This window comes from Mauremys reevesii, linkage group 9, assembly GCF_016161935.1.
Source record: "Mauremys reevesii isolate NIE-2019 linkage group 9, ASM1616193v1, whole genome shotgun sequence".
Lineage (NCBI taxonomy): Eukaryota > Metazoa > Chordata > Testudines > Geoemydidae > Mauremys > Mauremys reevesii.
Genome location: NC_052631.1, coordinates 2,466,926 through 2,493,880, shown reverse-complemented (window position 1 = coordinate 2,493,880; position 26,955 = coordinate 2,466,926). Strand labels below are relative to the sequence as shown.

General features: G+C 50.0%; 1 protein-coding gene and 1 long non-coding RNA gene across 3 annotated transcripts in view; one reads left to right on the top strand and one right to left on the bottom strand.

The window, feature by feature from the left end:
• FGF12 (fibroblast growth factor 12) overlaps positions 1 to 26,955 on the bottom strand; it is a 297,604-nt gene that overhangs the window by 163,875 nt on the left and 106,774 nt on the right. The window lies entirely within an intron of this gene.
• LOC120372451 lies at positions 21,831 to 25,935 on the top strand. Of its 2 annotated transcripts, none has more exons than XR_005584975.1 (3): positions 21,831 to 22,283; positions 22,514 to 22,709; positions 23,806 to 25,935. It is a non-coding gene; the product is annotated as an uncharacterized LOC120372451 (long non-coding RNA). The 2 variants fall into 2 exon arrangements; XR_005584974.1 differs by having other exon boundaries at positions 22,482 to 22,709.

Genomic DNA, 26,955 nt, shown 5'->3' with positions numbered 1-26,955 from the left:
CAACCTGATCTGCTGTTTGGAACCCACTGGACTTTTCATGATGCTTGTGCCATCTATTTTTGTAGTTTCAGTCTCTCAAACTGACTGTTTGACCAGCATGCAAGAAAATCTTCAGTTTTTGTGGGGAAAGGGGTCCCACACTTCAGTGGGATAGAGACAAGAGACACAGAGTTTCAGAATTCTCTAAATCCAAGATTCAGAAAAGTACTTAGGAACGTGCTTAACTCTTAATGGGATTACTCACATGATTAAGCAAGTGCTTTGCTGAATCGACACCGTGGCCAAGAACCAGCAAATCTATGCACAGCATTTAAATTGGTCACCTCTAGAGTTAAATCAGAAAACAAGCTATAAGAGTTTTTTAAAAGAGCTGGTTCCCTGTCAAACATATTTTAAAATCCCCGATTTTATATATACACTTATGAGGCTATGTCTACCCTAGGAGCACTTCACTAGTCTAGGGACACCAATGTACTGCTCTAGTGTGGGTACAGCTATGCCAGCGGAGCTGTACTATCTACCACTATAGTAAAACCACACCCCCATGAGTGACCTCAGGGATACCAGTCAAAGCGCCGTTTAGTGGTGTAGCTATGGCTTCCCGAGGGGCTTCTGCCAGCACGGCTTGTTGATCAGGTACTGCACCTCTTCACATCCCAGACTGGCAGAGCTATGCCAGAAGAAGTATGCAGCATACAGCTGGCCTGAGCCTGGGTTATTTTTCCAAGTCGGGATAAGCAAACTCTGACCACAGCATTTTGTGTAGATCTGACTGTGTATCAGAGCAGCTCAGAAGGCAGGAGACGTCTTTCATTACATTGTAAGTGAGAAGTTTTGGTCAATGTTTTCCAAGCAGCCCTGTCACTTATACCCCAGCACAGGTGCACACAGCATTTAGAACACAAACAAAAGGACAAGGTCCCTTCACTTCTCCGTCATCTAGTTTAAGAACATCTGCCATCCATCTCATCCTCTGACGAACAATAAAATACTTTTAACTTATCACTTTCTCAACATCCTCATGATTTTTATATTTACTATATATATCCCCCTCCCTCTAGTCTTCTCTTTTTGAAAACTGAGAGTCCCCTTTTAATCTTTCCTCATATGGGACCCTCTCTAAACCCTAATCATTTTTTTTGCTTTTCTTTGAACCTTTTCTAGTGCTAGAATATCTTTTTTCAGTCTTATTCTCTCCCCTTTTAATTATTCCTAACATCCTGTTTGCTTTTACATTCCACATTAAATTTCATTTGCCATTTTGTTGCCCAATCATTTCTCCAGATCATTTATGAATAAATTGAATAGGATTGGTCCTAGGACTGACCCTTTGTCCACATGTGTTTGTTGACCTCAAAAGAAACTCTAATAGATTAGTAAGACGATTTCCCTTTACAGAAACCATGTTGACTATTGCTCAAGAGTTTATGTTTTTCTATGTGTCTGACAATTTTATTCTTTACTATTGTTTCAACTAATTTGCCTTTGAGTTCTTGTGACACTTCAATCTGTGACAGTTCCTCAGATTTGTCACCTACAAAAGTTCTTTTTTTTTTTTTTAATTTGGGGGGTATATTTTGAGGGATTTGGGGATTATTTTCCCTGGCAAAGCCCTGGAGATGGAAAGTTCTATAGAAAGAGACAGGTACTATTATTCCTTCAAAGAACAAGGTATCTACAACCTTGATTCAAGCTGGTCAGAAAAATTCAGACAACATTTTTTCATCTGAATTCGCCATTTCGTGACAATTGAAAAGCTTCACGGAGATGGTTTGATTTGACCAAGTTCCAGTGGTATCCTGCCTGCCGGGCAGGTGTCAAAACCCAGCGGGCTGCTGGGGAAGCAAGGCTGCCAGGTCTAGCAGACAGCTGAGGGTGGCCTTGGCTGGCTACTCTCCAGGGATGGCCGTGCTTAGTTTAACTGTGTGTTTTCAAATAATGCAAGGAGCCTAACCAACAGCAATGAAGAAGAAATTCCAATAATTTAGATAGCCAATGGAAACAGACATGAGACCCAGGGCTTTAAACTAGCAATATGCAGTATACGTTTTAACACCATTGAGCTACATGGCAAGGTTGTACCAGGATCTAGAGATTACTGTCACTTTTACTGGCTCTCTCTCGCCCAATGTCAGGCCACACAAATACCTCATGATGGTCAATAGACTCGGAGACTCAGAGACTTTAAGGTCAGCAGGGATCAGAATGATCGTCTAGCCTGACCTCCTGTACAACACAGGCCATCGAATTGCCCAAAAATAATTCTTAGAGCGATTTTTTAGAAACACATCCAGTCTTGATTTTAAAATGATTGGGGAGGTGGGGGAAGAACCCACCATGACCCCAGTCAAATTGTTCCAATGGTTAATTGCCCTCACTATTAAAATGCTTTACCCCTTATTTCCAGTCTCAATTTGTCTAGCTTCCACTTCCAGCCATTGGATCATGTTAGACCTTTTTCTGCTACATTCGTGAGCCCTTTATTAAATATTTTGCCAGAAGCTGGGAATGGGTGACAGGGGATGGATCACGTGATGATTCCCTGTTCTGTTCCATTCCCCCTGGGACACCTGGCATTGGCCGCTGTCAGAAGACAGGATACTGGGCTAGATGGACCTTTGGTCTGACCCAGCGTGGCTGTTCTTATGTTTTAAATCTTTTGTGCTGTTATATCCCAGGTATATGACAGTGAGATTGGACTATTTACACCCAGGCATTATTATTCCCTCTGCTGTCCTGACTTTCTGAATGACATGAAGTGGTTGTCTATTAGGACTATGAAGGAAACTTTAGCTTTGTGTCCCACTCAGGTGAGAACCAGGCCTGGTGTTTCACATCCAGCGACGATTTATTGGAGTTTTCTCCTGGCTAGAGGTGAGAATAGCCTCAGGAGAGCCAAGTCCAGTCCTCTATGTGACTCCCTGTGCCTGTCCTATTGTTATGAGCCAATTACCCTCACTGGCTCAAGTTGGGAGCGACCAGGCATAAACAAGTGGCTCTGGGCAATTAACAAGCTCTCTCGTTGGTTGGACCAAAAGGGAACTTAAACTTACCTCAGCAACAAACTGTTCCCCAGCACAGGACTGTTTCAATGGGGAAATGAGCCGTATTTCTGTGGGAGGTGTGAATAACTTCTCTCCCCAGAGGCTGGGCTCACACATAAGAAAACAAGTCACCTCTTACTAGGCCAACAAATGGCAGCTGTCCTTCTGGGTATAACAAAAAAGGCCCCTTCTGGATGTTTACTGCCTAGTTATTATGGTGATCCTCAGGTTAGGTAAATATTGGTATGGGAACACAGAACCAGCCAAGTCTCACCCTTTGAGAGATGCCCATAAATAATAAAATTCTACTACTGCTGCTTTGCACTGTCAGGCCTTTTGTCCATGGTGCTTTAGAAAGATTAAGTCTCACAACCCCCTGAGATATGGCAGGTCTTATCCTCCTCACATTTTACAGCTGGGAAACTGAGGCACAGAATGGTTAAGTGACTTCCCCAAAACCCTAGGAAAAGACAATGGCAGAGCCTGAGAAAACCCTCAGCGGGTTCTGATACTTGGCCCCCTATTCAGGCAAACACATAGGCACATGCTTAACTTTAAGCATCGGCTTAAGCACATTCTTGCTTTGTGGTCTCAGTTTCTTGCTTCAACCCCTAGATAACAAGTCACACTCCATATAAAAGCTCAGAGCATAAAAAATATATATATGGCCACTACAGGGTCAGAAACAGTGCTTGTGTGACAGATACAATGTTATCCAGATGTCAGCTGAAATATGTACCACTATTACATTTTAAATAAAGATTTTAATAGCCACCTTTTGCTTTAGGAAGTGTATATTTAAAAATGCCTTCCAGAAAAGTATGCATTGTAATGAATAAAAAAGTGACTTGTTTGGGGCGTACTGTCTTTTGATCCACGGACCTACCACCAAGAGTGTTAGGAGAAGTCACACACGTTTTCAAGACAAAAATATGTCTCTGTTTTAAAAGGTACAAGATAAAGCAGTTAACAGACCTTAGGACACCAGAAATATTTCTTTAAAAATACAATCCTGATTTTTATGGAAAGAGGGAAAATATGTTCATTTTATTTTGATTCAACTGCTTTATAGAAAAAGCAGAATTGTAGGTTTTCGGAATGCAAGAAAGTCAGCCACGGGGGAGGGGCAGGGGAGAAAGAGTTTACAGTTTATTTTACAAAAAACCTCACCCCTCCCAAACCCCCAAGCCTGTCTGAACCACAACAGCTTTGAACTATTTCTCACTTGTGTCAAAGACTCTTCGCCAGGCACACTAAAGCCACAACAAAATCAACGTGGGTAGTTTGACTATTTTACCTTAAACAACATCTTCCTCTCAGGACACCCGGACAAACTAAGCTTATGACGCTTTAACCTTAGATTTCCCAGGTCCGAGACCAAAGAGTGACCCGATGGGATCTTCTGCCAAGGGCGTGGGAGAAGCGAGGTTCAGGACCAAGGGCAGATCCCCTTGCGCAGGAGAGCGGGACTGGCCCGGAGCGGGAGCTGGACAAGCCACTCTCGGTTCTTTGGCAGAAGACGCTTTGCCAGCCACCTGTTCGGTGTCCCCCGTGCTCCCAACGAGCCGCCAGCCCTGAGACGCAGCCGAGGGGCGCCCGGGGGAGCGCCCGGGAACCTGGCGCGATGGGGTGGCGGTGCGCCCCCGGCTGCCCTCCAGACGCAAGGGGGGAAGGCCGGTAAGGAAGGGGCTGGCACCCCCCGCCCCGGGCCGGGCTAGCGGAGAGCAGGGGCAGAGCAGGGGCCGGGGCCGGAGGGCGGGGAGGGGGGAGGAACCTAGCCCCCCAGGGAAGGGAAATCCCCCCACCGCGCCCCACCTGGGCTGTTGCTGGATATCAGGCGCCTTCCGCAGAGACACTGCAGCATGTGCGAGCCTTTCTTCAGGAGCAGCCCCGGGGTCCTCATGGGCTTCCCCGGGCCGCTGCGGGGAACCGCGACCCGTCCCCAGCCGCCCGTGGGCCGCCCGGAGCCGGGGCGCAGGCGGCGGAGCGCGGCGAGGGCTGCGCGCCCCCCGCAGCCGCTGCTGCTCCGAGCCCTCGGAACTGCTCCGACGTGGCTTGTTGGGACTTTCCAGGGGAGGGGCCGGGCTCTGGGAAGCGCCAGCCCTGCCCCCTGCCGGGAGAACCGCCGGGGAAAACAGGCGCGCCCAGGCACGGGCTGCGGAGCCCAGCCCGCCGCGGGGAGAGACTTCCCGGGAGGGGACCCGGTGCGGAGCAGAGCCCCGCGGGCCCAGCCCCGGGCGGAGATAACGCCCCCGGCCCGGCCCGGCGGCAGGACAAGGCGCAGGGGGTTAGACCGCGGGAGCCAGGATCGCCCCTTACACCCGTTCCCCAGAACCAGCCCTGTGCCCTGCCCCGGCCCGCCCACTGCACTGGTGCCAGTGCCCAGGGCTGCGGCCCTGGACTCCGCTGACAAGCGACAGCCAGAGCCCCGCGGGACCTGGGGGGCGGGGGGGGGGGTCACCCGGTGTTTGGGCCGCTACTCGCTGGTCGCTGCCTTGGCCTCTGCTTCGGGCCAGTGTTTATCTCGCCTTGTCGAACCTTTGAAGACGATGTTCCCATTGGCTGGGGGCACCGGCCCGCTTAGCTGGGTCCCAGCTGGACACTCAGCTGGGGGCTAAGCCCCAAGGGCAGGGCCCTAGTGACCGGACTCACGGGGGGGGCTCAGAAACACGTGGAGCCTACGGCCACCAGTGGGGAGCTCAGCTTCAAAGCTCTCAATGGCGCATGCCCAAGGGACCTTGGCTTTGCAGTTCCTTGGCCCAGCAGTTCTTAACCTGTGGGTTGGGAGCCCAAGGTGGGTCGCGACCCTGTTTTAATGGGGGCGCCAGGGCTGGCGTTAGACTTGCTGGGGCCAAAGCCTGAGCCCCACCAGCTGGTCCAAGCTGAAGCCCCAGGTCTTCACCGCTGGGTGGCAGGGTTCAGGTTATAGGCCCCTGCCCAGGGCTGAAGGCCTGAGGCTTCGGCTCTGACCTGCCCACCCGGGGCAGTGGGGCTCGTGCTTTGCTCCGGCAGGCTCTGGCGTCAGCCCCCCTTCCTGGGGCCGTGTAGTAAGTTTTGTTGTCAGAAGGTTGCGGAGCAATGAAGTTTGAGAACCGCTGCCTAGCCCCATGCTGCGCTGAGTCCACATCCCCAGTTCCTCCTCCCCTTCTGCCCTGCACGCTCACCCTTGCCTGCCAAGGGTTACAGGCAGGATTCGCTCCAGCCTGGCGGCTGTTCCCCATTTACTATAGTTATTCCTACCAGGCAGACACACCCTGGGGAGCAAACAGTGCCACCGGAGGGCTTCTCAGTTTCCATTTCACAGCAGCAACAGAACCCTGGTGCACCTCTGGTCTCGGGGGATTAAGGTGATGAACTTGGTCCAATTAAAGCAATAGGTACAAGCTGGTGGAAGAAGTGTGTCTCTGGGGGGAAAACCCTGTCCCCTATTAATATACATGCCTACCACACTCTCTCCAGACTGCAGTGTTTCAGAAGAGGGGGTCAGATTACTGACACAGGGAATCATTCAGAGACCGATTGGTTTAGCAGGCTACTCCTTTGCACTTATACAGACAAAATGATTCTTTGGGGTTTTCATCAATTGTTTTTTGGAAGCCCTACAAGTTAGTTGCCACCATGGGTATGTCGGCCAGGTCAAAGTTACCACCGGCTCTCATTGCAGGAGTGAATTCCACACTCAGGGCAGGACAGCTCCCATGCTGTCTGAAAAGCACTATTGACAAAGTTGCCTTCAATTCAAGAAAGTGCCCAGAATGGGAAAATCCCTCACCTAGAGATCAGCCTGGAAACCTCTCCACAGGAAGCAAAACTCCTAATATGAAACACACTGAAATGGCGCCTTTCATCAGGGTGAACCGTACAGCATCACTGAAATGCAGCCAGGCTGGGGGGCAGTTTCTGCCCTGCTGGAGCCTATGGCAGTGGTGTACAGGCCCCATATTGACCCGCTGCACGGAGTGAATTTCAGTCTGGATTGCAGCACGCCCTGAGTTGCTTACCTACCTAGTCCTTGCCCTTCAAACCATCACCTATCGCTGCTTTCGTTGGAGTCTGCCAAACCTCCCTCTGCTCTGTGTGACCATCCCCAATGCAGTACTGACAGAGGGCTTCCATGGGATGGAATAGGAGCATAGGCTTTGCACCGCCGCAGTGCATGGGGGTGAATTTCTCCCCAAGAGCTCAAGGGGGATCCAGAGTTTTCACTGTAACAGTGAGAGAGGATGCCGCTAAACCCAGCTGTGAGAATGAGGCAGAGCCAGCATCAGGTGACACGTTACGTGCTCTATGGACCAGGAGTAGGGAGAAAGGATGGGACCAGGGGTCAGGTGCGAACCTGGGACGTAGGTGACCAGGGTTTGAGTCTCCGTTCTGCCGCACACGTCCTGCATGATCATGGGAAACTCTCTCTGGGGCTGCATTCTCCATCTATACAAGGGGCAGATAGCACTGCCCTACCTCACTGGGGTGCTGTGATAATACCTAGATTACAGATGGGGTGCTTGGATACTCTGGTAATATAAATACTTAGCGCACAAGTAGAGCACAGCTGTCTAGTACTGCAGCTGGTCAGGAACTTTTCCAAAAAACAAACTCTTTTCATGGAATTTTGATTGGGCTGAGGGGAGGGAGGGAAATTATATAACCCAGTGGTTAGGGCACCTGTGGGGCAGGGGGGGCCAGGGACCAGTCCCTTGCTCCATTGACTATTTAAATTATTTCTCTGAAGTGGAACAGCTTTAAAACAGGAGAGACTAAGGGAAACCCCCATCCGACTATCCTATAGCCTTGTTGTTAGGACATGCTCCTGAGAGGCAGGAGACCCCTGTTCAGTTCCTCTCTCCCGCTGGGTCTCCCACATTCTGGGCGAAGGCTCAAAGTTGCAAAGGGAGCCATTCCCCCCACTTCCTCCTCTTGCTAGAGTGGCTGAGGCACCCACGCTGCCTGGCCCCAGGACGGGGTTTCTCTTCCTGGATGCTAGCAGAGGTAAGTGCCCCCCCCTCCCCCGGCAGCCCAGCCTTGGCACCTATCCCCGAGAGAGGGGCGGGGCTCAGCACACCTGCCTCTCATCGACATCTCCCATTGACTAGCTTAGGCAGCGCCACACCGAGCGTGCTGGCTCTGTGGGCACCTGTCTCTCCCCATGCCTTGGAGAGGGAGCCTCGTTACCTAACTCAGGGTTTGTGGATACTGTTGTTGTTCCAGTGAACTGTAGATGCCTAAAGATGAGGTGTTGTGCCACTGAGCATTGCAACGCCTGAGTCACATTGTGGATCCAGGCCCTAACTCAGGGCAGTTAAAATGAAAGCAAATCCTGACCGTCACACCAGCCATTAAACGCAGGTGACAGCTGCATTTCTTATTTAGAACTTAAAACGCATTTCAGATGCTTGCTCGGTAATTATAAACAGATCATTTAAAAATTGCAAAAAGAAATGCCTGCTTATTTCTGTCAGCTAATTAATTACATTGTTGTAGCGCCTCAAACCGTACTGTGCAGCAAACGCTGCTCCCAGGGATTTGTTATTAATCACACATTTTGTGCCCACAGTACTCATTGCCATGGTACCCTCTGCTGAAAGTCACCACAGAGTGGATCGTTAACTTTCGCACTATGGATTTGTGACCCACCCATCCAGGTCATTCCAGCAAACTCCTTGGAAAAATCACCGTGCCACAGAATAAACAAACAGACCGGCCCCACGTCCTGACTCCATATCTCAACACATGACCCTACACAAACCACCCTGCCCCCTCTCCCAGGACAAGCACCCCAGCCTCCTTTAAATACCATGGCAATGCCTGTTTCTCTGCGCTTACAGAACACCGCCAGCAGATGGCAAACTGAGACTACTATTATTACATGAAAATAGAATCACCTCATCCCCTTCTCCCAAGTTTATCTTTCATTCACCTGCTACATCCGGTCATGAACCAAGTCTGCAAGTCCTCTGGGGCAGGGCTGGTCATTTTCCAACACTGATGTACAGTGCTTACCCCATGGACCCCCCCCCCCCAATATCTGACTGAGGCTCTAGATGCTATTGCAACACATACTGTAATGAACAAACAACAGTAAAGATCCACTCCCCCAAATGCTTCAGCAGCATGCCTGGAACGTTACCAGTTCTGGGCACTGGCAAATCAAGAAAAAGGGAGACAGTTTCAAATCAGAGTTATAAACGAGGGGGATCCATCGTTAGTGCTTCCACTGATCAACTGCAGCAGGTCACACCACAAGGGAGGCAGTCCCCTAGGCTGTGTCTACACTACAGAGCCTATACCAGCATTGTCCCAGAGTGTATCATAGAATCTGAGGGTTGGAAGGGACCTCAGGGAGTCATCTAGTTCAACCCCCTGCTCAAAGCAGGACCAATCCCCAACTAAATCAGCTACATGTAGGTGCAGCCTACACCGACAGAAGATTTATATCAGTCCAGGAACATCACTTCCCTGCACAACATAGGCTATGGGCTTGTCTACGAAGACTATATCAGCACATCTACAGCGCTGTAGCTCCGCCGGCATAACCCCATAGTGTAGACGCAGCCTACAGAGATGGAAGGGGTTTATCTGTCCGTGTAGGAACACCACCTCCCTGAATGATGGTAGCTACACTGACAGAAGCATTCTCCTGGTGACATAACCCTCAGAATAGATGCAGCTAGGCCAGCTTAGCTGTGTCATTCAAAGGGATGGATTTTTCACCCCTGACCAATGCAGCTATGCCAACTTAACTGTTATGTGTAGTCCAAGCCTTAGATACAGGGAGGGGAATGTGTTCCTGCTAGTGAGGTCTGAATGGACATTACAGGACCCAATATAAATCTGGGGAACATTTAATAATCAGGAGACTGTGAGAAACAGACTTCTACACAGCTAGCAATCTCAGCCCCAGATCTAGGTTTGTTAGCACCATATAGAAGTTCTGGGAAAACCCAGTAGAAATGGTTCCTTAAATTAAAAATATATAAAACTCTTGGTTAATTGGAGTATTTAGGTAATCTGCCTGCAGAGCTGGAAATTTAACCACAGCAGCATTCTGTATGTGCTTGCAAAGGAGGAACTGAAACTAGTGTGGTCAGTTTCACAATTGTCCCTGAGAAAAAGGAAAGAAAGAAACCACTTTTAAATCTCTTTTGAACTCCTCAGGTAGAAGATGCTATCATCAACATGGGTGACAAACTTTTAAAAGGTAGAGGTGGGGGGGTCTTGTTTTGTTTTACTTTGGCAGAGTTGGACAAAGAGCCCAAAATATATAAATGAATGTTAATTTGAATGCAAGAGTGAATTCTGACCCTGCCATATTTGTGAGTGGAGCAGGGTTAGTGTGGTGCGGGGAAATAACAGTTAAAAAAATTCCAGGATATTTAAATACGTTCTTTGAGGAATGTGTTTACAAATTATTCACCTAGGTCTTCTTGATAGTGGCCATCTGAACTCAAGCTACAGGGCCTGATGTTGATCTCCCCTGGTTTCAACAGAATTAGTCCTGATTTACATCGAAGGAGGGAGAACAGAATCAAAGCCTCAGAGAAGAAACAATTGATGCATGTTGTCATTTAGCCGTTTTAAGGATAGCTGTAGAAGATTTGCTATGCACACACTCATTTCCTCTGCAGACAGAGACACCATTGCTTCTGGCAGGGGTAAGCGGTGAAATGGAGGCAGGAAAATGGCTAGGTCCTTTAGGAAGGTCCTTAGGAAGCATAGTGTGTTTTGCTCAGTGTTTGCAAAGCACCTCGCTCATTTTGGATACAATATAATCAATAAATAAATCCAGTTTGATAAATCACTCAAAACAACACGTGAGCCAATCATTAAAGCCCCTGCCACTTTTGGAAAGATAACTGCATTTGTTTTTAAGGAGAAATGCACTGAAATAGTCGAAGGATATTGATGGAGGTGGTTACTTATAGTACAAAGATAGGGCAACTTCTCCTTTGCAGAGGACCAGCATGAGGCTTAGGTAGAGTTTCTGTGGGACATAAGTCGTGCATAACCCTTTGCTATGGCTCGCTGCATGGGAGCACCCACAAGAGCCGTGATCAAATCCCGCTGGTCAAATCCCACTTGTAGGTGGAATGCCATTACTGAAAAACTCCCTCAGAAAGACAAAGGCTGCATTTGCTGGAACACAAAAGCTTGTTAGGAAAGGTTCAGACACATCAGAAAAGAGTTGCAGGGAACTGTATTGTCATGTGTACAAGAAGGTTGGACCAGAACAGGAAACTGAAGTCAGATTTCCCACGCCCCTTCTGTTTTAACCAGAAGCCCAGCCTCCTCCTCCTCATGATAAAAGTGAATGCATCAAGCCTGTCAAAGACAGGAGACACTAGTTCCACAAGAAACTCTACCATACAGAAATTACATGGCAGACTGTTCTGAAAGCATCTGGGTAGTTGGGGGGCTGCTACTCATCTCCAGGAAAGAAAGCAGCATGATATTACATACATCAAGCAGAAGAGACCCCTTCTTTAATTGCTTTAATCTGTCAACATGCAAGACCACCAGATGGGTAAAAAACTTATAGAAATCACTTTCAGCACTTGATTGATAGACTGGCGTAGGAAATCTCTCTTCAGCTCACCGAAGCGGATTTAGAAAAGAAAGATGTACTATACCCTTGATCGTTTAATAGGTTTATCCTCAGACACAGAAAAGGCTCACAGTAATAAGTATTTATTAGCTGCATTTCCAGACATTGAGAGGAGTATCATCTCACACGTAAAGAAGGCTTTGGATAACAAATGTCTTGCATCTGAGTTAGAGACAGGTGGGTGTGGCGTGGCTCGGGATTTTCAGAGCACGGTAATACTACTGTAATCCCACAAATGCTGGAATTGGTAATAGACTGTCCAAGCAGATTCAGGTAGAGAGAGTTCTACCAGGCAAAGGTAACATGGCTCCAGCCCCCCACCACCACACGGGGGTTTTAGTTTCAGGGCTGCAGATATTGTTCCTGGGTGAGTAGTTCCCATTTCTTGATTTTCACTCTATCAGACAGCTTAAAAAGAGAGTTTGATGATGGTAAGTGGCAAGACAGAAGGACCTGCTCCTTGTATTCGAACTGACCTGCTGCATCTTGGTTGTCTCAGAGAACAGGCCTAGACATGCTCCAGCCAAGCAGAGAGTAGCCTGGCCATGCGAGTACACAACTTTAAAGAACATTAGTGACTAGGCTGGTTCAGCCTGGAAGATGGCCTGTCTCTGCTACAGCAGGGGACTGAGCAGTGTCCTGTTCTTAGCAGCACACTGACACACCCGACCTTGTGCAAGTCACTTAACCTCTCGCTAACGCTGCTTCCTCTTCTGTGAAGTGGGTGGCATTATTGGCCACACGCTTGGAAATCCTCAGATGAAAGGAACTCTGAAGTGCTAGAGAGCTCTTCTTATGTATTTTTGTCATAAGGAACTGGAATACTTACCACCCCTGCCGTTTGCCAGCGATGGGACTGTTCCATTCAGCACAGCACGCAGATTCTTATTCCTGTCCTCAGCAAGGGCCGGATTGCAAGGGTGTGCGCAGGGCAGGGTGCATGAGGTCTGTCCCAGACCCACCCACGCAGCTGCATTCGGGGAAGCAGAAGGACTGCTCGAGTCTAGCATCACTGCGCTACCCAGGTCTGCCTGCTGTGCCAGGCCCAGTAAACAAAGCAGGACGGGGCCGGCACCCCTGTGCCAGAGCAGGTCTCCCATCTGGCCAGTTAAGAGGGCAGGGCAGCACCTGGGGGCTAGAAAGGACCAGGGCAAATCAGAGACAGGGAGAGGCCGAGCTGAGCAGACTGGCTCCGGTAGAAGGGCAGATGAGAGCAGCTGGGGGCTGTGGAAGGTCTGGGAAGGAAGCAGAAGGTGGCTCCTGGAGGACAGCTGAAGGCAGGGGAGCAGCAAGAGGAGCTTGCCGGCTGGCGTCCCTAGGCCAGAGCCAGAGGGCTGAAGGCAGCAGAGGGAGATGCCGGGTGGCTCCAAGAGCCGGAACACAGGACCAGAGAAGAGCGGCAACGTGGCAGAGCCACTGACATCTCCACATCACAGAGCTGGGCCCAGGAGACCCACGAGAGAGTCGGGCGGAGTGAGCGGTGCGCCCCTGAAGAGGACGCTCCCAGCAGAGAGACTCAGGGGGTGCTCCTGGGAAGACGGGGCTGCACTCCACTTGGAAGCGGGGGTGGCTGTCCGAGCCCAGGGCAGGGGAGGAGGCTCTGAGGGATGCCGGGGCCGTGTGTCGTACCATACGTACCGCTCTAGACTGTGCTGCAGCAGTTCTGGTCTAGGCTTGTGGGGCTTGGTTATGCTGTATGGGCAGGGGATTGCTGTAACCAAGGAAGGCCACAAGGGCTATATTTTCACTTGGGACTATTCTGAACTATTTCTGGAGACCCTGGAGGAGGGAAATTCAGGCGGACGTGCTTGTCCCACCATGGCCGCGGCAGGAGGGAACGCCCTGGCAGAGGCTCAGCACAGAGCATGGATGGGCTGCACTGAGGGGGCTTTAAGTCTCTGTTGTGCCCTCCTGATTCTGGGCTCTGCGGGGCCAAGACAGCTCCCAGTGTAACTCTGGCAGCCTGAGGGGCTGCTCTAAGCTACCGCAGCCCCCTGGCACTGCCTCTGGCTTGCAGCACAAGCTGGAATTGCCATGGGGCATGTGCTATGGCCCCACCCCCTTACACCAAGACTCCTGGGCCGGGGGACCACCCACAGCAGCCCAAGACAGCACCTGCTCCTGCAGGGAATTCTCTTGGGGGCTGTTCACAGCCAGCCTGCACCACCCCAGAAGTGGGCAGAGTCACTCCCATGGACTCTGCTCACTGCCCTGGCCCCACGCTGCTCGCACCAGCCAGCAGCTCCAGGACAAGCTGAGCCCCGGCCATTAGAGAACAGCCTATTTGTCCAGCCTCCAGCGACAGGGATTCCACAACCTCCCTGGGGAGCCTGTTCCCGAGCTCAACTCCCCTGAGAGTTAGAAAGTTCTTCCTAATGTCTAACCTACATCTCCCTGGCTGATTCCATCTGGAACACAGAACAATTGATCCTCGTCCTCTTTATAGCTTCCCTTAACATACTGGAAGACTTATCAGGTCCCCCCTCGGGCTGCTTTTCTCACGACTGAACGTGCCCAGTCCTCTCAACCTTTCTTCCTAGGTCAGGTTTTCTAAACCTTTTCTCATTTCTGTTGCTGCCCTTTGGACTGTCTCCAATTTATCCCCATCTTACCTGACGCCTGCCACCCAGAACTGGGCCCAGTCCTGCAGCTGAGCCCTCACCAGTGTCCAGTAGAGCGGGACAATTCCCTCCCATTAATACACCCCACAATTATATTGCCATGTTTGGCAACAGCATCACATTGTGGACTATTTTCAGTTTGTGATCCACTGTATCCTCCAGACCACCTTTAGCTGTACTACTGCCTAGCCACTTATTGCCCAGTTTGCATTTGCCTGCTGGATTTTTCTTCCTAAGTGGCGTATTTTGCACTTGTCTTCACTGAATTTCATCTTGTCGATTTCAGATCAATTCTCTCAGGGTCATTTTGAATTCTAATCTTGCCCTCCAGAGTGCTTGCAACCCCACCCAACTTGATGTCATCTGCAACTTTCATAAGCACACTCTCCACTCCATTCTCCAACCCATTAATGAAAACAGTCCCAGGACTGAGCCCCGTGGGACCCCACTAGATTCATATTGCCACCAGGAACAGAACACTGCTTGCCGGCCCACCACTGATAACCACTCTCCAAGTACCAACTGTCAAGCAGCTCTGCACCCACCTCATAGTAATTCCATGTAGGCCACATTTCACTAATTCACACAAGCAAACATCACGTGGGACTGTATCAAAGCCTTACTATAAAACAAGATCTATCCCATCTACTGCTTCCCCTGTCCACTAGCCCTGTCCAAGAAGGAAATGAGTTTGGTTTGGCATGATTTGTTCCGGACAAATCCACGCCGGCTGCTCCTTGTAACCCTGTTATCCTCAGTAGGGCGCTGGTCTCCGGAGCACCCTTAAGAAGGGCGACGCGCCTACGGTAAAGCACAAGAGCTGCTAGTCATGCAGATGGAGAGCAGATTGAAGGGTCCCAGCAAGGACCCTGTCATAAATGCCAGAGATACTGGAGTTCTCTGAATGCTCCATCCCTGTTAATGGAGGGTGTTAATCCAGAACAGGCAGGGATGGGCTCTGCTCCAAGATGTTACCAGAAAGCTCCAAGGGAAACGACGTGCAGCTCCTGGGAGAGCTGGCTGCTGCCCGCATGCTAGCTAATCAGTCAGCATTGCCACTAGCAGCAGCGCTCTGCTCCACCAGCTTACGGCTCCAGCTATGTCTTTGTTCCTTTATCTTTGGCAGATGCTTCCTCACTGGGCCAGCCAGGTACCCACTCTGCAATGTCTGACTTTACCAGCTGTCCTGGAAAATAAGGGGGCAACATTAACTGGCACCTTTGTGCCTAAGAGACTGTGCTGAACCCACCAGTTGGCACCAGCATCCCACTGACACACAAACAGACACCGAGCCTGCAAATCTATTCCTGGCTTTTCTGTTGACTCACAACCTCTGTGCCTCAGTTTCCCTATCCAAGACTCATTATAATCCATCTGTTTTACCTGGGGCGGGGAGAAGCGGGAAAACTAAAAAACCTAATAAAGAGATTCTCTGATGGGAAGCACTACAGGAGTATAGAGATCCTCTTTCCGAACCCCCTGACAACCTGGTAACTCTACTCAGCATTTTGTAGTGCTGTACCAGACAGCAGAATCAGGACCAGTGTCTTTAATAAAACCTTGTTCTTCCCGGCGCCTCTAATATTTGTTCAAATTTTAAAATGAATTAACTTCAGCTGCGTTCCTGCCCCGCGTGTGTTCACTTTCTATAGCCTCTTGTTTCACTCCTCTGATCGCCTGCGGAAAGCACGTTTCTAAGCTAAGGTGCTTAAATAGTCACAGAAAGTGAATTTTAAGTTAGTTTTCCACAGCATATGGGCCAGAAAGCCACAGCGATGGGAACAGGGCAGAGTTCTACACCTCTGATCAGCCAACAGACCCAGCCAGTCCTGACCAAGCAACGTGGCTCATATTCAGGAGCGGCACCAAGGTTTTTGGCGCCCTAGGCGTGGGTCCTTCCGCGCTCCCGGTCGTTGATGGCAATTCTGTGGCAGGGGGGTCCTTCCGCACTCCCGGTCTTCGGGGCACTTCGGCGGCGGGTCCCGGAGCGAGTGAAGGACCCGCCACAGAATTGCCGAAGACCCGGAGCGCGGAAGGACCCCCCGCCGCCGAATTGCCACCCACCCCCCCCAGATCCTGGTGCCCATGGCGACCGCCTAGGTCGCCTAAATGGAAGCGCCGGCCCTGCTCATATTACAACTAGGAAGCCAGAGAGGCAGGGATCACTCCTGTTCCTAAAGAGACAGAGGCAACTGGAAGCTGAATACTTAAGAGATGAGAGAGGGATTCTGGGAAGATCGCAAGACTCCTTGGCAGCAGCCAGTGCCCGTTTGCCAGTTATTCCTGTCCAAATTTATGCCCTCATTAAAGCTTCCAGAAGTCGCAGAGAAGGACACTTGCCTGGCTATACCTGGCAGGATAATTAGAAATATCCATCCACAGGCAATGGGACTGATTGTACAGTCCTCTAGGAAACATTCTGTCCAGCAGCCCGAGCTGGCCTGAGCGTAGTGGCAGTGCAATATGCCAGTCAGTCCCTAGAGCTTTCCTTGCCCTCCTGCACACCAGTTAATTGCTTTTAAGGCAGGATTTAAACCACTGACTTTAGCCAGAGCCGTACAGATTTATTATCACATCCAGATTTTTCACTTGCATTTTTCTACCACTCCTCCCCTGGCTGACATGCGAGTTCTAGCAACTGGGCCAATTCATTTTATTTAAAATTGTTCTCACTCTGAAGGCAGTAGAGAAATAGATCACTGTGATCAAAGGAAGACACCTGCACCTTGTGAGCTGCTTTTAAATGCCCCGTAAAAGAAGCCTGGATTCACTATGCTCTAGAGAAACAGGAAATGTTCCGGGCCATTAATCGTAGTTCATGTCCACAGCTGATTCTAGCCAGACAGTTACCTAGCGCAGGTCTCAGTATCTGAGAGAAACATTCAGCAAGCCATGGCTCCAAAACCTTTGTTCTCACATTCATCTCAACTTCACCCTCTGGAACGCTCTCACTTCCTCTCTGCTCCAATGGGCTCTCTCTCTCCCACCCCCCACTCCCCATTCATGCCGTGCCTGGTGTGTACACTTTTGCTCCCTCTGTGAGATGCAGGACCCCTCTGCTCTCCAAGCACTCCACTCAGAACCCCACATTTCCCAACATGTTCTAACCACTAGGCAAAGCTTTCACAGCATCAGAGCCCTGACCTCAAAGACTCTTCCCGCTCATATTTAAGGTTGCATCAAGCCTAGAGCTAGACGTTTCTCCCTCCTTCCAGCGGGGAGAAAGGTCTTCTTTCAAAATGTAAGCACTAAACAGACATTGTAAATGAATGCAATGGAATGTCAATTACTGTGGCACTTCCCATCACCATTTTATGTCTCAAGCTGTAGGGTGTAGCTTGGGGAAGAGAGACTGGCTCCTGTCTAGATCTGCACCATCTCAGGTGCAGTGATTGTGGATTGCTGGCTTAGGCCAGGTGAGCGCATCTGAAAATTCCAGCTCTAGTGGCCACCCCCCTATCATGGGATGGGTGGTGCTGAAGACTGAAGTACTATAGTGGAAATATCCCTGTGATCTTTGTTACTAAAACAGGCTTCTAACAGTTGAGGGCAAAGGCTGAAAAAACTACTGCACCACTGAAGTAACGCTAATGGCCCAAAGCTTCTGTTCACCAGTCATATTCTGCAGTGATCACATTCTACACCCCCGTGATCTTCAGTATCGCTCCCATAATTAAACAATTTTTATTTCAAGTGGGTTGGAAAGGTGACTTAATAAGGCTGCATCAGTGGACAGGAGAGGTCAGATACCACCTCAGTGGGTTTGTGTCCAGCCAACAGTTTTTTTTCCACCCAAACAAATCAGAATCTGTAAAGGACTGGATGGAGCAGCACCTCCCAAGTTACCTGGGGATGGAGCAGCAGAGTAACCTTATATGCAGAGTTGGTTTCTCCAGGGCAGGGATGACACATTTTGTTGTTCACACTTGGAACACAAGTGCTTTGCCCCTCGACACTGCAGCCTGGGTAATGCTAGCCTCAAGCATTTGAAGTCATGTGTCGGGCCCCCCGAAATCATGAGGCCTTTACCTTCTGGTTTTTGAGCCTTTAGGGTTTGCTCTGTTTGCAGGCTTTACTCTGCAACCACTAGTCTCAGAAACTTTCATTTTTAAATAGTAGTTAACTCAAGCAATTAACATGAAACAAATTACCTAGATTAAAAATAGAATACCAATTTAAATGTATTATAAATGTTTTGATATTTTTCTACATTTTCAACTATATTGATTTTAATTACAATACAGAATATAAAGTGTACAGTGCTTACTTTATATTATTACAAATATTTGCACTGTAAAAATGATAAACAAAAGAAATAGTATTTTTCAATTCACCTCATACAAGTACTGTAGTGCAATTACTTTATTGTGAAAGTGCAACTTACAAATGAAGATTTTTGTTACATAACTGCACTAAAAAACAAAACAATGCCAAACTTTAGAGTCTACAAGTCCACTCAGTCCTACTTCTTGTTCAGCCAATCGCTAAGACAAATAAGTTTGTTTACATTTATGGGAGATACTGCTGCCCACTTCTTATTTACGTTACCAGAAAGTGAGAACAGACGTTCGCATGGCACAGTTGTAGCCGGCATTGCAAGGTATTTACTTGCCAGATATACTAAACATTCGTATGCCCCTTCATGCTGAGACCACATTCCAGAGGAGATGCTTCTATGCTGAATTTAAATTGGTATTCTATTATTGTTTAATAGTGCGATTAAAACTGCAATTAATCGTGACTTTGTTTTAATCAATTGTGATTTTTTAAAAATTGTTTGACAGCCCTAGTTTTAAAAGAAATGAAAGCAGAGAGTCTCATGTAATCACCTGACTCCAGGAGCTGGGGCTTTAAGAAAAACACCAAATCTCTCTAGAGTTAGCAAGGCTATTTTGTATCACCACACCATGCAGAGTCAGGCATGGGAAATCATGGCTGGCTTGTGACATTAGGGGTGAGATTTCCCAGAGCACTCAGCATCGGCCTAACTCTGCTCCCAGTAACGTCAACGGCAGTTTTACTACTGCCTGCTCTGTGTTCTGAGTTCAGGTGATGTTCTGCCCTCTTGGAAATTCCACCCTCTGCCCCATCACAATATACCCATGTGCTCACCCCAGAATACCAGAAGGCCATTCAGTGGCCCTGAAAACAGGATTGTCCAATTTTGAAAAATGGATGATCCTGTAAAATTTGGGATTAGTGGCAAATTAGACAAAGCAAGGTTAATATTTGCTACCGTGGAGCAGCCCCTCCCCCCCTCCGGGACAGAAAGGGATGAAAGGGGAAGAAACCCCAAAATAAGAATGACCCAGCTATGGACTCTTAAGTGGGGAATCAGCACTAACAAGAGCCAGGTAAATCTATATGTGAACAGAAGATAATTCAGTAACGTGTCACCCCACCAGCTCCGAAACACATGAAAAATCACTGAGCGTAATTGACTGTCTTAATGTCTGTTGAAGAGAGGTGGTGGGTCACTGCATGGATGTTTCACCACCAGAGAGCAGAGCCCAAACTCTGGCTTTGATCACCAGGCCATGCATGAAGTGAACTTGCTGCATTTGCCACTGGGGCAGGTTTCATAAAGTTTGCTCAGCATTAGCCAGGCCTGCAGTGTTACAATGGAGCAGACAGAGAATGCTGGATGGGAGGCTGCTGGGGGAGATTTGTCAATAAGGCTGCAGCATGCTCTGCTGAAATTTGGGGCCAGAGCCCAAGGTGTAAACAGATGCAGCTCCACGGACATCGATCGAACTTCACCAGGGCTGATTTTAGCCCTGGAATTCTAGACATCGATTTCCTGAGAATGCTTTAGGGAGCGACGGAGGGGATACAGCTGAGCTGCTGGTTTCTCAGTGTGCCCTAAACCATTTGTAAGCTACCAAAATGCATCTTTCCTCATCCGCCGACCTCTTCACCCTAACCAGTGAATGGCACCCAGCCGGCTCATCCCGCCACCCAACACGCTGTGGAAAACTCTCCTGCATCCACTGAGGCTGCTGGCACCACCACCCGAGAGCGCTCTGCAACAGACCCTCTGTGCAACCACTGGACAGTCCCGGGTTAGCCAAGTACAGTAACAGCCACAAGCCTCACAGGGGCACTGTAGTTGGGGGGTTTGACTCCTGGGTGTTTGCGAAGCATTGTGAGATCCTTGGGTGAAATGCACTGGAGAACCGCAAAGACAAGCTCAGAACGCCGCAGTCCTGACCCCCAGGCCTCTGCTCTAGCCACTAAGTAATAGTCCCTTCCCTGTATAACCCTTGCACAAAGACACAGGATGGCTCATCGGCTACTAGCACAATTGTGATCGCATCCCATTCTGACTCAGGCAGTGCACCCCACAGGATTTATGGATAAGGCATTCACTCGCCATGGAGGCAATAGAGCAAAACATCAGGACACTGAAGTTATTCTGGCCTGAAGCCTGGTTTGGACACGCCAAGGGCCAGACAGGCACTGCCAGCACCAGGCAGCAGCATGGGATTTCAAGGAGTATGTTGCCACTGCCAAGGCTGGCTACAAATGTTCCGCACCACTGAGAAACTGGGGTTCAGAATTTTCCATTTGAGCCCTGGCTCCCTGTGGGTCAAAGCCCACCGGCCTGAGCATTAACGGCTTTCTTCCTCCCTACTTCGGTTCTGCCAACATCACCCTGGTTCCCCCCTCTAAGATTTCCACTCCGCGCCACCACCCTGCCTCTCCAGCTATATGGCTGCCATGCCCCGATTTAACACAACGATTCAGCCCCAGGGGATCCCCACGCAACGCTCCCCATGTGTCTCCCAAACACTGGCTGTGCTGCAAAGGTCTTTGTGGGTAGGGAGTCGGGGCTGGGGGAGGTGCGCAGAGCCTATGATAATCCCAAGTGTGGCCACGCCTGCAGATGGTTAGCCAAGTAGGTGCTACCGCTACCACCAGCGCCCAGAGCTCCAGACTGAATAGGTGAAGCCAAAACAAGAGGCAACTGGTAGTCGGATCCAGAGCTGAGTTTACCCAGCAGCCCTCTCAGATGTTTCATCCAAGAGCCAAACATCCCCGAACGCTGGGGCATTCCAAGCCTAGAGCCACATATTGCATCTAAGCCCCTCTCCAGAACAAAGGAAGATGCCTTCCCTTTTACCCTGGCCTCCCCAGTTCCTTTTAACTTGGGTAGGTGCAGGCCAGAGCAGGGAGGGGGCATGCTCTGCTTGTGTCTGTGTGTGTGTCTGTGTGTGTGTGTACACCATTCCCCTCCCCACCCCTCTTCTCTCCTACACAAAGCAAAACAACCTCTGCAATTAAAGCTGCTCCTCCCCAGGGAGGCTACCCTGAATTCTGCCTCTTTCTCCCCTTTCCAAGGGAAGAATCCACAGCTCAGTCTGACCCTCTTTAGAAATGAAATTAACTCCCCCTGATCCTTGCTGCGTCTCTCTGCCAAGAGTGGAGTTTGTCATTGGCTGGGAGTCAGCCTGGCACTCCTGTTTTACAGGTGGGGATAGCCCCTCCCAGAGGGATTTATGCTAACTAGGGGGTGGAGTTAGTACAAATGCAGCTCCAGACACACTACAAGGGCGGGCGGGGGGCTGTTTGTTCCAGAGGAGTGATGCAGAGCCAGGCTGGCTCACATTGTATCTTCTTTCCTCCTCCCCTGCCTCCTTATAGTAGTTATCGCTGTCATGTGTTTTTCATTCACATACAGGCCCTAATCAAACCCTGGTTTATACAGGATTGCTGAGTGGTGTAGCAAAGACAACTCGGTCTTTATTTACTACAGCTCTTGCCTAGCACAGAACCCTACCCAGAGAAACAAGCCCAGCTTGGCAGAGGATGGGTGGGAGGAGAAAGGGACTTTAAACAAAGGACCAGAGGGCTCAAACTTCTGGAAAACACCACCTGGCTGTATCTGGGGGGCTGCTGCAAGGAACTACCCTGGCCCTGGGGTTACCACTAGCAGAAATTCAGAGAAAGGAGAAGAGTAGCTCCCAGGGGCAGAACATCAGTCAGGCAGTGCCTCTACAAAATCCCTTGGAAGAGGAGGTAAGTGACACCACTCAGCCCTCTATCTCCTTTAAAGCTCCAGGCCTGTGTGTAATCACTAGCCTCTCTTACTGTGAGTAAGAAACAAGGAGCCAAATTCACCCTGACGTGAGTGGGTGCACACTCCAGCAAAGTGGGAGGACTCCTGGCACTCTGACCTTGCCCTGAGTTGTTGAGAAGGATATTACTTCCTTCCAGCATTCATTGGACTCTGCACCTGTGTATCGCAGGCTGGCCCATGAAATGGGAAGGAAAGTGGCTGGGACCACAGCTGCAGGACCCGTCCCCCAGAAGCTGCGATGTTTCTCAGCAAGCACAGCTAGCATGCCCACAACTAGTGTGTCCTACAGTAAGATGTGCAGCTGCCTTCCATGGAAAGCAGAGCTGAATCGAGCTGGCATTGCACCTTATCAGCTAAAGCATCTGGTAATGGGATTAAATTAAACAAGAGTAAATCATGGGAACAACTTGTTAACTAATCTCTGATAGAGCCTGTGGATTAATGATCCCCAAGAGGTGGAAGCAAACACAGACTGCTTAGAGGTGAATAAGTTACAGGGAAGAATCCTGCAGTGGTGCCTGCATGCTGGCAGCCCTAGTCACTAGCTGGGAACAGACAATCCACCACCCCAGCTTAGTGTTCTGTCCCTTTCCTCGGGGCTCAGCTTATTGTCTTCACAAACAAGACAGATTTGCAAAAAGTAACCCCAAGCCTGGCTAGGGGTCCTCTGGCAGCTGCCAGGCAGGGCCCCCAAAGGCTCAGTTTGCCCGCCAGCAGCCTGTTCTGCTTACATGACACTTCTCGCCCAGTTTCCCCCTTTATATTGCCCAGCTGAGTGCACGGGCCAATCATGCTGTGCTGGTCAGCCAATTCCAGCCCCTGCCCGATGGCTTGTCTCCACCCTGCTCCCCACAACCAGCCCAGGCTATGAAAGGGGGAGAGCGCCCCAGAGTCAGACTAGCTACTAGCACTTCCTTTTACAGGCGCTTCACCACTCTCCTCCTGGGCTTGGTTCTCCAGCCAGCTTTCTGCATGGGGGAAGACAGCTAACGTCTGTGACTCTAGGAAACCCTACAATTCCTTCCTTAGCTATAGTCTCACCAAGGGATATTTAAGGCAGGGTTCCTGCTGCGGGGGCTCACGGGTCTCAAACCTGGGTCCATGGGTCCCCAGACCATCCTGCGATGGCAGCCATCACCTGACAGCTCACTGGGGCTAGCATGGCACCACCCACAAAGCTCCCCATTGGAGGAGAGGTCTGGTCTCTCTGATTGGCTCAGACTCATTATTTAAGCCAGGAGGCAGCACACGACTTTGTCAGAGCACCCTGGTCTGTGTCACTTGAAAGGCAAGATTACGGCGTCTCTTGGGGATGTTTATATTGAATCAGAGCGATGAGGGAACCAGTGTGTGTCTGACTTAGCCAACCTGTTGTCCATCTGCGATGTTTGTACTGCGCTTAGTGGACACTGCTATTTGTATTTCATATTTCAACTTCTCTTCTTTATTGCCTGTCCCCAGGTTTCATAGCCCTTTAATGTCTCTCTGTCGTTTCGTTCCTCTGGATAAAGAACATACTGAGGAGAGGAGCACTGCAAGGCAATACCACCCATTTCCACCAGAAACCCATGGAGGGAACAGCTAGGTTAACTGTTCGTGGGACTGTTTGGTTTCCTTCATGTTATTTGATATGCCTGCAGTCCGCCTTGCTTCTCTCTTCTGGTATTTAGTATTGCAACAAGGGTGGATCAGTCAGAACTCTACAGCTATCACTGTGCTGCATGCTCCAGGGTTGCTCAGAAATCACCCTGGTGGGAATTTAACTCTCCAGGATTGTATCTCTCCTATGGACAGAGGACTTCCCTCTCCATGCCTGTGGAGAGACCACCTTTCCACAACACTAAGGGCCCTATCTGGTGAGAGGCTGAGCACCTCTGCTGAGCTGCCAAATGACCGCTACTCACCCAGTGACGCTCTGGAGTTGCCTGGCATCTTGAACGATCAGGCAGCCTATTCGCTGAAAAACATAGTAGTGCAACACCCCACCGGGCTGTTACAGAGCCCAATCTGGGCTGAAGTCGGGCGCTAGGGGTTTTAGTGGCCCACACAGTGGGCTAGATCCTTAGCTAGTGTTCGTTGGTGTTGTGTCATTGACTTCCCTGGCGTTTGGTTGTTCCAATGTCTAGTCTTCCTTGAAAGAGCCACCCTGCTGCCCTGTACGACACAGGGCAGGCAGAGGGGATGTCTCTCAAGTGTATTACAGAGATTAGAGTGTAATTTAGACTCCGGAACGCCAGATAATTGGGCTGGACTATAGTTGGGTATTTCCATTGCCTCAAAGAGGAGTAACGCAGTTAAAAGCCCAATGCATCACTCAGGAATTGTTTTGCCACTAATTGTTAATGACTGTGCAGTAAGAGCTGAAAACGTAGCCAAGGTGCAGTAGCAACGTATCTCGCTACTCCAGCAGACTCTTGCTTTCCCGGGGCTAAAATTGGCCTCAGTGAAAATAGTACTTGGTCCTGCGAGCAAGCCGCTCAATACCAATGCTGCTGCAGAAGCTGATCGACTGAACTTTCTCAGCAGCCTGCACGCTTCAAAATCCATCCACAATGGGATCGCAACACTCACCTGCGTTCCTCTGCCACTTCGTAATTAGCACAGCACGGCCGAGGCTTTGGTCAGATCATGCCGTCCTTGCCTTCCCCTCCCCGCGTCAGCAGGAGGAGGCCGAGTGTGCTACAGGGAGCGTCTGAACAGAACCAGATTAAGGCACAAGCTCCATAGGCCTGTGCCTGGGGCTTTGATTCGCTCAAGGCGAGGGTGCAAACCGGACGGGTATGTGAGGCATTTTTACATCTTGCTCTGTGGACCACACCGAAGTGTTGGGCTGGTGGCTGGGTGCAGCATTTCAATGTAATTTTCCACTGTCACCTTCACACAGACGCATTGTTCGGAGCTGGGCAGCGTGAGGCCAGAGTCTTCTCTAGCTTGACTAAGTGCCTGTGCCAGGGCTCTGGTGAGGGTTTGGGGAGTCCTGGCTCCCGGCCATGGCAAGGAAAGGCCCACCCCCTCTAGAGGGTAGTCCCTTCCCTCGATACACCAGTGCAAGCTTACAGTTTGCCTTTAGCCACCATGCATGTGAAATGCCTGCGGTCAGATGATCATGGAAAGCAAACGGACCTGGCTGACGCTACTTCATCTTTGCATTTTTAGCGAACCCTTATGGGGATTTTATTTGGCTGAATATGTCCAGCTTTTAGAATACCACCTCCTGCCTTCCAGGGGCTTGGGAGGGTTAATTCAGTGGGAAGTGCTAGATGTGAGGAGCGGGCAGTGCTTGGAACCAGGGGGCACCCTCGAGGTGCCACCACAGTACAAACACTAGGGTGAAAGGGGTCTGATATTACCATGGGTCTGTGCCCATGGGAAACTTTTTGCCATAGAAGGATACGGTTTGAAGGCAGATCCTCCAGCACACTGGGGCGCATTGGAGCAGCTGCTCCAGATCAGGGCCTGCACTGAATACTCTCCATTACACACAATAAGGTTACAGAACTCCAAGGGTAAAGCACCCGATCCTGGGAGGCACCGAGCACTTCAGGCCCCATCTTAGCTAAAAGGATGGTCCTGCTCTCATGCGTTAGAGCAGTGATTCCCAAACTTGGGACACCGCTTGTGTCGGGAAAACCCCTGGTGGGCCGGGCTGGTTTGTTTACCTGCCGCGTCCGCAGGTCCGGCCGATCACAGCTCCCACTAGCTGCAGTTCACTGTTCCAGGCCAATGGGAGCTGCTGGTAGCAGCGCGGGCCGAGGGACATACTGGCTACCACTTCCAGCAGCTGCCATTGGCCTGGAGCAGCAAACTGCGGCCAGTGGGAGCCACGATCAGCCAGACCTGTGGACAGGGCAGGTAAACAAACCGGTCCGGCCTGCCAGGGGCTTGTTTGAGCATTGCCCTACACAAGCGGCAAACCCAGTTTGAGAACCACTGCATTAGAGGGAAAACACAAGAGAAGGAAGCTGATTTGTGCAGAGGAGCCATAGCCAGGATGCTCTGCATTTAATGGCTGCTCAGGTAGTCACCAGTGTTAAGGCGTTTCCTGCACAATTCATGCTTTGAAAAGGCGTTTAGCAACCAGAGCAAGGGTGAACTGGGAGTCTGGACTCCTGGGTTCTATTCCCAGCTCTGCAATGTAAGTGGGGGTTCCAGTGAGTTAAAGCAAGTGGAGAACTAGAAGTCAGGACTCCTGGGTTCTATTCCTGGCTTGGGGAGGGGAATGGGGTCTAGTGGTTAGAGCGGGGGGGTGATTGGCACTCAAGACTCCAATATTCTACTTGGTGAAATACTCTGGCATGTGCTATGCAGGAGGTCAAACTAGATGATCATAACGGGCCCTTCTGTCTTTAAAACCTGTGGGGGAAAGTGATGTTTTGCACAGGACCTGCATGGGCAGATCTTGGAGAAATCACATTTTTAAATGTCTCCCACCTGGGTGTTGGTGGGATGATCTGCCAAAGTATAACCCGCTGTCCAAGCCAGAGTTATCAATAATACTAGATCTGGGTATAAAGCCACAGGCAATATCCATCACCTGTGTAATGACTGAACTGAATCCAGCTCTGGATTAATGCTAATCTCTTCTCACACTGTACCATCCCATTCCATCCT